This window comes from Balaenoptera physalus (genome assembly GCF_965194825.1).
Source record: "Balaenoptera physalus genome assembly, chromosome: 1".
NCBI classification, from domain to species: domain Eukaryota; kingdom Metazoa; phylum Chordata; class Mammalia; order Artiodactyla; family Balaenopteridae; genus Balaenoptera; species Balaenoptera physalus.
Window position 1 is genome coordinate 47,292,365 of NC_138882.1, and position 12,975 is coordinate 47,305,339.

Below are 12,975 nucleotides of genomic sequence, written 5' to 3' on the forward strand. Positions count from 1 at the left end.
TTTGCTGTTTTTTTGAATCTTATTCATAGTTATATGCTTTGTATGTGTGTAGAGGTATTTTGGTGAGTACATGGAACATGGAACTTTAACTATGGTATTTCTTTGGGGCTTGTTTGTCAAGTTTACTCCTTTGGAAATGATTTGCATTTGTTTCTTGTAGCCAGAGACACTTGCCCTATAGATATGACACTTATTATAACGCTATAGTAATTAAGACCGTGTAGGGTTGGCACAAGACTAGACTAACAGAGCTCAGAAACAGATGCTCACATATATGGAAAGTTGATATATGATAGAGGTAGCATTGCAGACACTGGGCAAAAGATGGTTTATTCAATAAATGGTGCATGATAATAAATAAAAAGATATCCAAGTGGGACTGCACGAGGAAAATGTATCTTAACCACATCTCTTTCTTGATGAGGAGAGATTGTAAGAGAGATAAATGAATGGCAGTCATTCTTACACTGAGACCCATATATCAGCTTCAGGACAGATATGAACCTCAACGGTATATGAAAAGGTTGCATGTATATGCATAGAAAATTGTAGGGAAAATAGGATTCTATATGCAAAAAATTTAAACTGTTTTTTAGTAATCATAATTGGTGGTGATAGTATTAGCATTGCCTTTTTGTGACTGTTATGTGTCATATGAGATAAAGCAAATGAATAACTGTGGGATGTTCTAATTGTATTTTCCCTTGTATTGTTGAGAACAAGGATTCTCAGTGTGGAAGGAAGGAGATAGAGATGTAATCCAGAAGAGGTTAAATACAAATCCTGTATTTCTGAATTTAATTGGAAATATCAGAATAAATATCATAAACATGCAACATATTCTTTCTTTGTATCGATCTACTTACTTATCTATTATCTATGTATCTGTGTATCTATCTATCTACCTATCATCTATCTAATATATATATTAGATATATTATATCCACTGAAAAGGCCTTGAAGCAATGACTAACTAGTGATATCCTGCAAAACTGTATTCAGAATGTGGTCTTGAAATGCCATTTCCTATTAAAAGAAATAACATATTCTTCATATGTTTCAACATATCAGATATCAAGGAAACTATTAAAGACCACTAGGGTTATGTCAAAAGGACTCAGAAGCCAATTTAAAGAGGCTCCCACTTTATTCTATTCAATTCCATTCCATTCCATTCCCGTATTCTACTTCCAAAGATAAGACAATTTGAATTTCAACAAGGATAAGAATTGTAATGGGTTGGAACCATCAGATATTTTAAGTCCATGCATTTCTAGAGATATTTTAAAAATTGGATGATAAGCAATTGAATCATCTTGAAAACAGGTTAAATAAAAGGAAAAAATCAAACATTTATCCTTGCTTTCCTTTGAGAACTGTACCACTAGAAAAACTGAATGGCAAATGAAGAGACTCTTCTTTTTATAAAATTATTCAGGCCAGTAAAATGATAGAATTAGAATATTACCATTTTGCTAACATCATAAAAGAACAATAACCAGATATTACATGTTTGTTGATGAAAGAACATGCCATCCTTTGATTCAAAATACATCAAACCTGAATTTGATCAAGCCCCTGGATCCAGCTTCCAATTTGCAGAAATATATGGGTCTTGTTGAACTGCACTATGGGTAGGCAATCCAAATTATGGGAAACTACAGTTCAAATGACATAGATAAAACGATGGCATAGATTTTTCAACAGAGGGATGGAGGAGTAACCTGTAGATTAAAAGACATTCAAAGCATATACAAAGTTTTAAAAAGAAATCAAACAGATGTTCATTTTTGTGTCTTGCTTCTTTCACTCAGAATAATGTTTTTGAGATTTATCTATGCTGCTGTGCATTATTTACAATAGCCAAGACATGGAAAAAACCTAGTGTCCACTGATGGGTGAATGGATAAAGAAGTTGTGGTGTATATATACAATGGAATATTATTCAGCCATGAAAAGGAAGAAATCCTACCCTTTGTGACAATGTGGATGGACCTTGAGGGTCTTATGTTAAGTGAAATAAGTCAGAGAGAGAAAGACAAATACTGTATGATCTCACTTATATGTGGAATAATAAAAAAAAAAAGTCAAAAAACAAACAAACAAAATAACCCCCCAAACTCATAGAAAAAGAGATCTGACTTGTAGTTACCAGAGGCAGAGGGTAGGGGGATGGCGAATTGGAGGAAGGTGGTCAAAAGGTACAAACTTCTAGTCATAAGATAAATAAATACTAGGGATGTACATACAACATGAAGACTATAGTTAACATTGCTGTGTGATATACAGAAAAGTTGGTAAAAGAGTAAATCCTAAGTGTTCTCATCACAAGGAGAAAAGTATTTTCCTATTTTTTTTCTTTCTTTTCTTTTTATTGTATCTATATGAGAAGATAGATGTTAGCTAAACCTATCATGGTAACCATTTCACAATACATGTAGATCAAACCATCGTGCTGTCTGCCTTAAACTTACACAGTGATGTATGTCAATTATTTCTCAATAAAACGGGGGGGTGGGAGGGAGGTCAGAATATACACTGATATATCTCAGATTAAAAAATTGAGATTAATTACTATCTTTACCATCTATGCTGCTGTATATATCAATAGTTCATTCTCATTTGCTACTGAGTAGAATTCCATTGTGCAAATATATCACAATTTGTTTATACATTCACTTGTTGATGGATATTTTGGGTTGTTTCTAGGTTTAGGCTATTATGAATATAGTTGCCATGAAAATTTGCATACATTGTATATATTGTGAATCATGTTTTCATTTCTCTTAAGGAAATATCTAGAAATAGAATTGTTGGTTTGTGTGATAGTATATATTTAAGTTATATGAAACTGCCAAACTGCTTTCCAACATGGTTGTGCCATTTTACTTTCCCACCAGCAGTACATAAGAATTATAGTTGCTCTACATTTGCACCAACACTTGTCAGTATTTTGGATCATTTTAGTGGATTTGTAGTGGTATCACATTGTGGTTTTAATTTTAATTTTCCTCTTTATTATTGGTGTTAAGCATTTTTCATGTGCTTATTGAGGACTGTTGCATCATTTTGGTATGTGTGAAGTGACTTCAAATCTTGCTCCATTTTAAAGCTGTTTGTTTTCTTCCTACTGACTGATCTTGAAAGAGTTCATTCTTTACATATTCTGGATATAAATCTTTTGTCAGATATATGCATTGTAAATCTTTCCTCCCTGTCTGAGGCTTGCCTTTTCATTTTCTTAATGGTGTCTTTGGAAGTTTTTTTTTATTCCGATAAAGTACACTTTATCATTTTTTCTTTTATGGTTTATATTTTTTGAACTATCTGAAAAATCTTTGACTATCTGAAGGCTATGAAGATTTTCTCCTATATTTCCTTCTAAAAAGTTTTTTGTTGTTATCCTTTTAGTATCTGAAGGATCTGTAGTGATGTCTCCTCTTGTAATTCCCCCCCCCTTTTTTAATCTTGATATATCGAGCTAGAGGTTTATCAATTTTATTGATTATTTTAAGGAACTTCCTTTTGACCTCATTGATTTTCTCTAGTTTTCTTGTATGTTCCATAACATCATTTCAGTTTACTACGCTTTTTCTAGGTTTTCACATTGAAAGCTCAAATAATTTATTTTTGCCATTTCACCTTTTTAAATACAAGCTTTTAAAGCTTTAAATTTTTCTCCAAGAGTGATTTACAAACTAAACAGCTAAGTGTTTTAGCTGTGTCAAATTTTGACATGTTGTATTTTAATTTTTATTCAATTTAAAATATTTTCTAAATTCTCTTGTGATTTCTTCTCTGACCCATGGATTATTTAGAAATATTTGCTTTATTTTCCAATACCTAAATACTTTCTTCCTGTGATTTCTGATTTAATTCTATTTTGGACAGAAAACATGGTTTGTATGATTTCTATGCTTTTAAAATTTATTGAGATTTGTTTTATGGCCCAGAAAATGGCTTATTTTAATAAATGTCCCAAATGCACTAGAAAAGAATGTGTATTCTATTGTTATTAGGTGGAGTATTCTATAAATGTTGATTAGGTCAAGTTAATTGACAAAGTTGCTCTGGACTTTAATATCTTTATTAATTTTTATATACTTGCTCTCTCAATTACTGAGAGAGAAATTTTGAAATCTCCAACCATATTTGTGGATTTTCCTATTTCTCTTTCAGTTTGGTTGACTTTTGCTTCATGTATTTTGGAGCTCTATTTTTAGGTGCAAATGCATTAGGATTGTTGTATCTTCATGGTAAATTGACTCATTATCATTATAAAATGTCTCACTTTATCCCTGGTAATATTTTTTCTGAAGTGTGCTTCAGCTTCCTTTTATTGGTTTTTGCTTGACATAACTTTTCCCATCATTTTTCTTTTTTTAAATAACAGCTTTATTGATATATAATTTACATGCCGTACAATTAACTCATTTTAAAATGTACAATTCAGTGTTTTTTGGCATAGTCACAGTTGTGCAACCATCCCCACAATGTTAGAGCATTTTCATTACCTTATAAAGAAACCACATATCCTCTGGCAGTCACCCCCATTTTCCCTACCCACCCAACCCTTGGCAACAACTAATTTATTTTCTGTCTCTATGGATTTTCCTATTCTGCACATTTCATACAAATGGAATAATACAATATGTAGGCTTTTGTGTCTGGCTCCTTTAGCATATTATAAAGGTTCATTCATGTTGTAGCATGTATCACTATTTCATTCCCTTTGATTGCCAAATAATCTTCCACTATATGGATTTCTCACATTTTACTTATCCATTCATTAGCTGATAGATATTTGAGTTGTTTTCACTTCGGCTATTATAAATAATTTTGTTACGAATAGTCATGTACAGGTTTTAGTGTGGATATATGTTTTCATTTCTCTTGGATATACACCTAGGGGTAGAATTGCTGATTCACATAGTAACTCAATATCTAACATATTGAGCAACTGCCAGATTGTTTTCCAGAGTAGCTGGACCATTTTACATTCCCACCAGAAGTGTATGAGGGTTCCAATTTCTCTGTGTTCTCATCAACACTTGTTATTATCTGTCTTTTTTATTCCAGCCATGCTAGTGGGAGTGATATGGTATCTCACTGTGGTTTTGATTTGCATTTCCCTGATGGCTAATGATGTGGAACATCTTTTCGTGTGCTTATTGGCCATTTCTGTAACTTCTTTGGAGAAATGTCTATTCAGATCCTTTAATCATTTTAAAATTGGGTTATTTATCTTTTATTATTGAGTTGTAACAGTTATTTATATATTCTAAATATAAGTCCCTTATAAGATATACAATTTGCAAATATTTGTCCCATGTTGTGGGTGGTCTTTTCACATTCTTGATGGTGTCCTTTGAAGCAGAAAAATTTAAATTTTGCTGATGTCCAATTTATCTATGTTTTTTTTTTTGTTTCCTGTATCAAACCTTCTATTATTTTCCTTTAACCTATCTGTGCCCTTACATGTAAAATGGGTTTCTTATAGATAGCATACAGTTGGATGTTGCTTTTTACTCAATCTGAGAATCTCTTAATTGAGGCATTTGGACCATTTACATTGAATGAAATATTCAGTATGTTTGCATTTAAACGTACAATTTTGTTATTCTTTTCTATTCACCCATCCACCACTTATTTATTTACTTATTTGCTCTCTTTCTGTCTTTTTTGTATTAATTCATGGTGTTTTAGCATTCAAACATCCAGTATATACCCAGTAGTGGGATTGCCGGGTCGTATGGTAGTTCTATTTTTAGTTTTTTAAGGAACCTCCATACTGTTCTCCACAGTGGTTGTATCAATTTACATTCCCACCAACACTGCAAGAGGGTTCCATTTTCTCCACACCTTCTCCAGCATTTATTGTTTGTAGATTTTTTGATGATGGCCATTCTCACTGGTGTGAGGTGATACCTCATTGTAGTTTTGATTTGCATTTCTCTAATGATTAGTGATGTTGAGCCTCCTTTCTTGTGTTTGTTGGCAATCTGTATATCTTCTTTGGAGAAATATCTATTTAGATCTTCTGCCCATTTTGGGATTGGGTTGTTTGTTTTTTTGATATTGAGCTGCATGAGCTGCTTGTATATTTTGGAGATTAATCCTTTGTCAGTTGCTTTGTTTGCAAATATTTTCTCCCGTTCTGAGGGTTGTCTTTTCATCTTGTTTATGGGTTCCTTTGCTGTGCAAAAGCTTTTAAGTTTCATTAGGTCCCATTTGTTTATTTTTGTTTTTATTTCCATTTGTCTAGGAGGTGCGTCAAAAAGGATCTTGCTGTGATTTATGTCATACAGTGTTCTGCCTACGTCTTCCTCTAAGAGTTTGATAGTGTCTGGCCTTACATTTAGGTCTTTAATCAATTTTGAGTTTATTTTTGTGTTTGGTGTTAGGGAGTGTTCTAATTTCATTCTTTTACATGTAGCTGTCCAGTTTTCCCAGCACCACTTATTGAAGAGGCTGTCTTTTCTCCATTGTATATTCTTGTCTCCTTTGTCAAAAATAAGTTGACCATATGTGCGTGGGTTTATCTCTGGGCTTTCTATCCTGTTCTATTGATCTATATTTCTGTTTTTGTGCCAGTGCCATACTGTCTTGATTACTGTAGCTTTGTAGCATAATGTGAAGTCAGGGAGCCTGATTCCTCCAGCTCCGTCTTTCTTTCTCAAGTTTGCTTTGGCTATTCAGGGTCTTTTGTGTTTCCATACAAATTGTGAAATTTTTTGTTCTAGTTCTGTGAAAAATGCCATTGGTAGTTTGATAGGGATTGCACTGAATCTGTAGATTGCTTTGGGTAGTATAGTCATTTTCACAATGTTGATTCTTCCAATCCAAGAACATGGTATATCTCTCCATCTGTTTGTATCATCTTTAATTTCTTTCATCAGTGTCTTATAGTTTTCCACATACAGGTCTTTTGTCTCCTTAGGTAGGTTTATTCGTAGGTATTTTCTTCTTTTTGTTGCAATGGTAAATGGGAGTGTTTCCTTCATTTCTCTTTCAGATTTTTCATCATTAGTGTATAGGAATGCAAGAGATTTCTGTGCATTAATTTTGTATCCTGCTACTTTACCAAATTCATTGATTATGAACAACATTTTTAAAAACATTTCTTGTAATATAGATCTCCTGATGAATTGTCATAGCTTTTGTTTTTCTGAAAAATTTTTTTTACCATATTTCTGAAGAATATATTAGTTGCATATGGATTTTTTCCCCTTTTAGTATTTTGAAGATGTTAGTTCATTGTCTTCTGGTTTACATAGTTTCTGCCCAGAGGTATACAATAATTCTTATTTATTTCTCTGTATAAACTATCTTTATTCTTTGGTGGCTGCTAAGTTTTTTTCTTGTTTAATCACTGGTTTTCAGCACTTTATAATGTGCCTTGTGTGACTCTGTATGTGGGTATTTGTATGTGTGTGTGATATCTTGTTTGATGTTCTCTGAGCTCCCTGGATCTGTGAGTTTATATTTTTAATCAAGTTTGGAGATGTTTCAGACTTGAGCCTTCTAATATGTTTGCTTTCCCTACCACTCACTCTTCTTATTCTGGGACTCCAATTACATGTATCTTGGACTTCCTGATATTGTCTCACAGGTCACTGAGGCTTTGTTCACTTTTAAAGTCATTGTTCTCTGTTTCTTTTTGGATAGATTCTATTGCTATGTCTTCAAAGTCATTAGCGTTTTCTTTTGCAGTGTGAAATCTGTTGTTAATCCCCTCCAGTGAATTTTTCATTTCAAATATTTTATTTTTCCACTCCAGAATTTCATTCTCATTGATTCTTTTTTCTATGTTCTATTTCTCTTCTCACTATGTTTATGTCTTTCTTTATATATTTGAATATTACATTAATAACTGTTCTATCATCCTGTAATTTCTGGCATCACTGTAATTTATGGTTCTGTTTTTACTGATTGTCTTTATTCCTGGTTAGAGGACATGTTTTCCATTTTCTTCTCACATCTAGTTTAAAAAAAAAAAAACTTATTGGTTCTGGACTTTGTAAATCTTACATTGTTGAGTGTCTGGATTTCGTTGTGTTCTTTTAAAGAGGGTTGGGTTTTATATCTGCAGATACTTCACTATCAGATCAAAATAATCTTTTTTTTTTTAATTTGTTTTACTTATTGATTTTTGGCTGTGTTGGGTCTTCGTTGCTGTGTGTGGACTTTCTCTAGTTGCAGCGAACGGGGGCTACTCTTCGTTGTGGTGCATGGGCTTCTCATTGTGGTGGCTTCTCTTGTTGCGGAGCATGGGCTCTAGGCGTGTGGGCTTTAGTAGTTGTGGCTCACAGGCTCTAGAGCGTAGGCTCAGTAGTTGTGGCATGCGGGCTTAGTTGCTCCGTGGCATGTGGGATCCTCCCGGACCTGGGCTTGAACCCATGTCCCCTGCATTGGCAGGCGGATCCTTAACCACTATGCCAGGCAGATTTTTAACCACTGCGCCACCAGGGAAGCCCAAAATAATCTTCTTGATAACTGTTTTTAAGCTTTTGTAAGTAGTGCTAAAGTAGTTTTTACTCCAGGAATATTTCATACTTACTTCTAAGGTGTGACCTCTCAGGAATCCCCACTAAATGCCCCAGGTGGTTCCAACGATCCTCCACTGTGGATGAGCAGAGTTTGAACACATTCATCCCTGTGCAAGCTTACAACTCCCCACCATTTTTTGAACAGCTTTGTATAATTTCACTCTGTGCATGTGTAGGTCAGTACTTAGCAAAGATTCAAAGGGACCTTAATGTAGATTTCTGGAGGTTATTTTTTAAAAAGTTTCCTCATTTCTGGAGCTTCCTAAACATGTTTTTAAAATTCAGTAAATTAAATTCATAAATGACTATTATTTCTTAAACATGCATAACAAACATACAATGTAACTATTACAGACAACTAATAATAAACCATAACAAACAACTGATCATCAAATGATAACATGCATTACTATGTTATTCATATTGATAACTTACACCTGTATGCTTAAGTCAATAAAGTAAGTGAAGAAATGAGTATCATTTCTTTGGTATTTACTAACCAAGTAATTTTATTATTATCCAAGTGATAGAATATATTACCAGACTCAGTCTTGCCATATCACTTCACACAGCTCAGTGACGATGTCTAGGTGGCAGCAGCAGCTGCTACTTCAGACACTGTAGCTCCAGGTGCTTTTTCTCCTCAAAAGCAAGCTGCAGCCCAGGCCATTTCAGGTAGCAAAATATGCCTCTATCTCAGTTTGTATTCCCCAAAATCAGAATCTGAAAAAAGAATTTCAGTACAAGTAATTTATTTGGGAGGTGATTACAGGATGGACATTGAGAGAATAAGAAATTGAGTCATAAAGGGGATAAAGCCAATAAATTGTGAGTTAATGAATTGTGGGTGACTGGGGCTTAATACTACTGGGGACATTCTGAGAAAATGGATGGAACACACCTGAGAACTATTCCTCAGGAATAGAAGGAATAGAAACTGAATTCTTTATTCACCTACTCCCATCCCTCATTGGCAGAGTGCTACACCTGGGGCATCGGCCCTCAGCACTGTTGGCTACTCCATTCCTTAGAGCATAAGAGAGCACAGCCAAGCTTAGTCCTGCAGCTAGACAATGCCATCAGGCAGAGTCACAGGAATTCATCAGAGTGTGTGGGAACCACAGGCAGTTGACCTCCAGGGTAAGTGGAGGGGATATGGGTGAGGCATCAACAGGTCCTCCTTTCCTTGGAAACAGGAACTCATTCAAATCTCCTGTTCTGTTTACTCTAATCAAGCCCAACCATATTAACATCAAAAAAGAAGAAGGGTAATATAAGTCAGGTGCTCTCTAATGGAAGCTTGACCCTGCACAATACTGTGGGGTGAGGAGAGAGACAAAACAGTTACTAACAGTTGCTGAATGGGCAAAGGTTAAAAAAACAGTCCACAAGCAAACCAAACTTTTGGCCTCTTCAGCAGATTCCTTCTTTTAACCTTCTGTTCATCTGGCATGAGGTCTGTGATGCAGCTGGGTCCCCATGGCAGTCAGACTCATGGTTACTGTATTTATATTGGGAGTGGGTATGTGTGGTTTGCTTTTCAAAGGAAGGGACACAGCCCTAAGTCTGTTCTCAGAGAATAGCTGTGGCCATTGTACTTTCAGTTCTTCAGGTTTTTCCCCAAAGGATGTGGAGGGGAAAAAAAAAAAGACTTCCCACAGCACATAGGTGGCACAAGGACTCGAGCCAAGCCAGTGGCCATAATGATGAACTCATTTTAATGCCTGAAAGAACCCTGCCCAAACTTATGCAATACAGTCACCCTTTTATCATTCATTTTAATTTTTAAGTGAATTCTTAGAGAAAACAGTACTCAGGATAGATCCATATGACGGCAGAGTCGGAGACCGCAAAAAGATAATTTCATGGATACATTCACCCTCACCACATTTAAATCATGAAGTTCCTTGAGAGGAGAGATGCCTTTATTTTTGCAATGAGAGATAAATCTTAATTGCAAGTACACCTGTGATAGGTAACAGTCTGATTCAACATCATTCATTCATTCATTGTGTCAAGCACTGTTTGAGGTGCTGGGGATATTATAGTGAACAAAACAACTAAAGTCCCTGCCTTCATGTGGCTGATAATTAGTTGGGTGAGATCAACAATAAACAATTAAACATATAATAATCAAGTGGTCATAACTGCCAAGGCTCACAATAAATCAAAAGAAAGGGTATCAGGAATGCAGAAGTTCTGGATTGTTATTTATAGTAGGTGCCTTCTCTAATAAGGTGATTTTGAGCACAGTGAAAAGTAAGTAAAGTAAGAGTGGATGCCAACCATACATGTAAGAGTGTTCCAGACTGAGAGATAGCATGTGCAAAGACCCTGAGGTAGGGGTATGACTCATAATTCAAGAACAGCAAGGAAATCAAGAACAAGTGAGATAAGAGAAGTTATAGGAGAGAGGTATTTGGGTGGGATTAGGACACTTGCAAAGCACATAGAGCTGATGAACTAGTGAAGAAATTTGGTCATTGCTCTGAGTGACATATGAAGCCATTATACTTTTAAAAGAGCCCTCTAGCTGCTGTAGTAGGGCAGGAGTGGAGGAGTAGAGTAGTTAGGATGCCATTATAACAATTCAGGCAAGATGGTAGAGGCTTGGACCAGACCAGTGCAATAGTTGTGAAGATGGTGAGAATTGGAGATATATATTGATATTGAACTCTATTGGTATCGTTGATAGTAGGGACACAGGGTTTGTTCATTTGAATATGGGATAAAGAGAGGAGTCAAGGATGACGTCAAGATTCTTGACTTAAGCAACTGGAAGGGTGGAGTTACTATTTACCAATGTGGAGAAAAGTGTATGAGAAGCAGGTTTCATAGGGGAAACCACACCTTTGGTTTTGGTCCTAGTAAGTTTGAGATGTCTCTTAGACATCCAAGTGAAGATGTTAAGTAGGCAACTGAATATATGTGTCTGGACTTCTGGAACAGAGTCCTGACTGGAAGTATAAATTGAGGAATCATATTAAAGCCACATGACTAGAAGTAATCACAAAAGGAGTGAGTGTAGTTATGGAAGAGAAGCGGTCCAATGATGGAGCCTCCAGCTTAGAGTCAGGGAAAAGGAAAGGAACCAGTAAAAGAGACGGTGAAGTAGCAGCCACTGAGGTAGAAGGAAACTCAAGAGAGAATAGTGTACCAGAAGCCAAAGGAAGAAAAGATTTCCGAGGAGGAAGGGAAAGAGTGATCAATTATGTCAAATCCTGCTGATGGGACAAGCAAAAGGAAGATGGAGAATTTAACACTGGATTTGGCTCACATCATTTGGATGTCAGTGATCCTGACAAGTAAGGGCTGATAAAGGATCTTTCCATGAAAATAGTCTTCTTTACTTATAAAAGGGGTAATTGAGCCTCTGAAATGGAGTAAAGAGGAAGAAGATGAAGAATTTATGAAGAAGGAAGTCTGAAGGCAAATAAAACAAACCTCAATAACTATATACAAGATCCCTCACCTCACTTGGCCACAGTATTGAGAAGGGCCAAAAGAAAGAATTGGTCTCTACCCTCAGTTTTCTCTTCTGTATGATGGGAATGTTTATTGTACTTACCTTATAGGGTTATGGTTGGGGTTCAGTGATTTAAAACATGTGATGTATTTAGAATACTTCCTGGACATAATCAGGTCTTAATGAATGTTTGCTATAATTACTGTATTACTGTCATCATATTTAATATTCTTATTTTCACTTCAGCTTGGAAATTTCATGACTCTATGTCATCATTATCATCTTACTAAGAACCAACCATCCCTGATGGCTAGTTCTAGTGTTGTACTGCCACGGTAGGGTGTATTTGCTTCCTGCCCAAATATTAGTCATGGCTTCCTTGTCGACTTCTCTGTAAGAGTCCATTTTAGGTCAGAGTAAAGTAGGTTAAAAAAAAGGAGTTGGGAATGCTCTTTCCTTGGATGAGTGGTCCTTTATTGATACTATGGATTGGTAGATACAACAGGCTTTAATCTTAGGGCTTTAGTATTAGGTCCACTTGGCTTGAGATAAAACATTTTCTTGGAAAACTAGTCCCTGAGTTTGCTGTGGCTTTGGAAGTGGCTGTTCTCCACAGTTTATATTTTTTTGCCTGGTTGTTTTTGAAGTGTTTACACCGCCCTTTCTAGCTAAAATTGCTAGGCTGACTTTGTTTCATCTGGACTTTATATTACGCCATAATGATAAATCCACTTGGTCTGGCCAAAGTAAGCTAGCAACTAAGTACCACTTGTAATTTCCACAACAAATGACGTAATTCATCCTAGTCTGGAGTTTGTACTTGATAAATGTCCAATCCTTGTCTACAGTGAGCCTGGAACCTTGGGTATAACATCATGATGGAGATTTTTAATTTCTTACTCTTTTTCATCCCTCTTTTTGAAATTTGAGGGAGGGGCTTTATGGACATGGGACTGAGAT

At 35.5% G+C, this 12,975-nt stretch overlaps 2 long non-coding RNA genes across 2 annotated transcripts in view; one reads left to right on the top strand and one right to left on the bottom strand.

Moving 5' to 3' along the window:
* The window catches only part of LOC309666497, a 57,721-nt gene that overhangs the window by 23,088 nt on the left and 21,658 nt on the right, over nucleotides 1–12,975 (top strand). The gene's annotated exons all lie outside the window — the stretch shown is intronic.
* Nucleotides 3,998–12,975, bottom strand: part of LOC309666485 — a 47,130-nt gene continuing 38,152 nt past the window's right edge. The window contains exon 4 of the long non-coding RNA XR_014267121.1: nucleotides 3,998–9,272. This is a non-coding gene — a long non-coding RNA (uncharacterized lncRNA). The remainder of the gene's footprint in view (nucleotides 9,273–12,975) is intronic.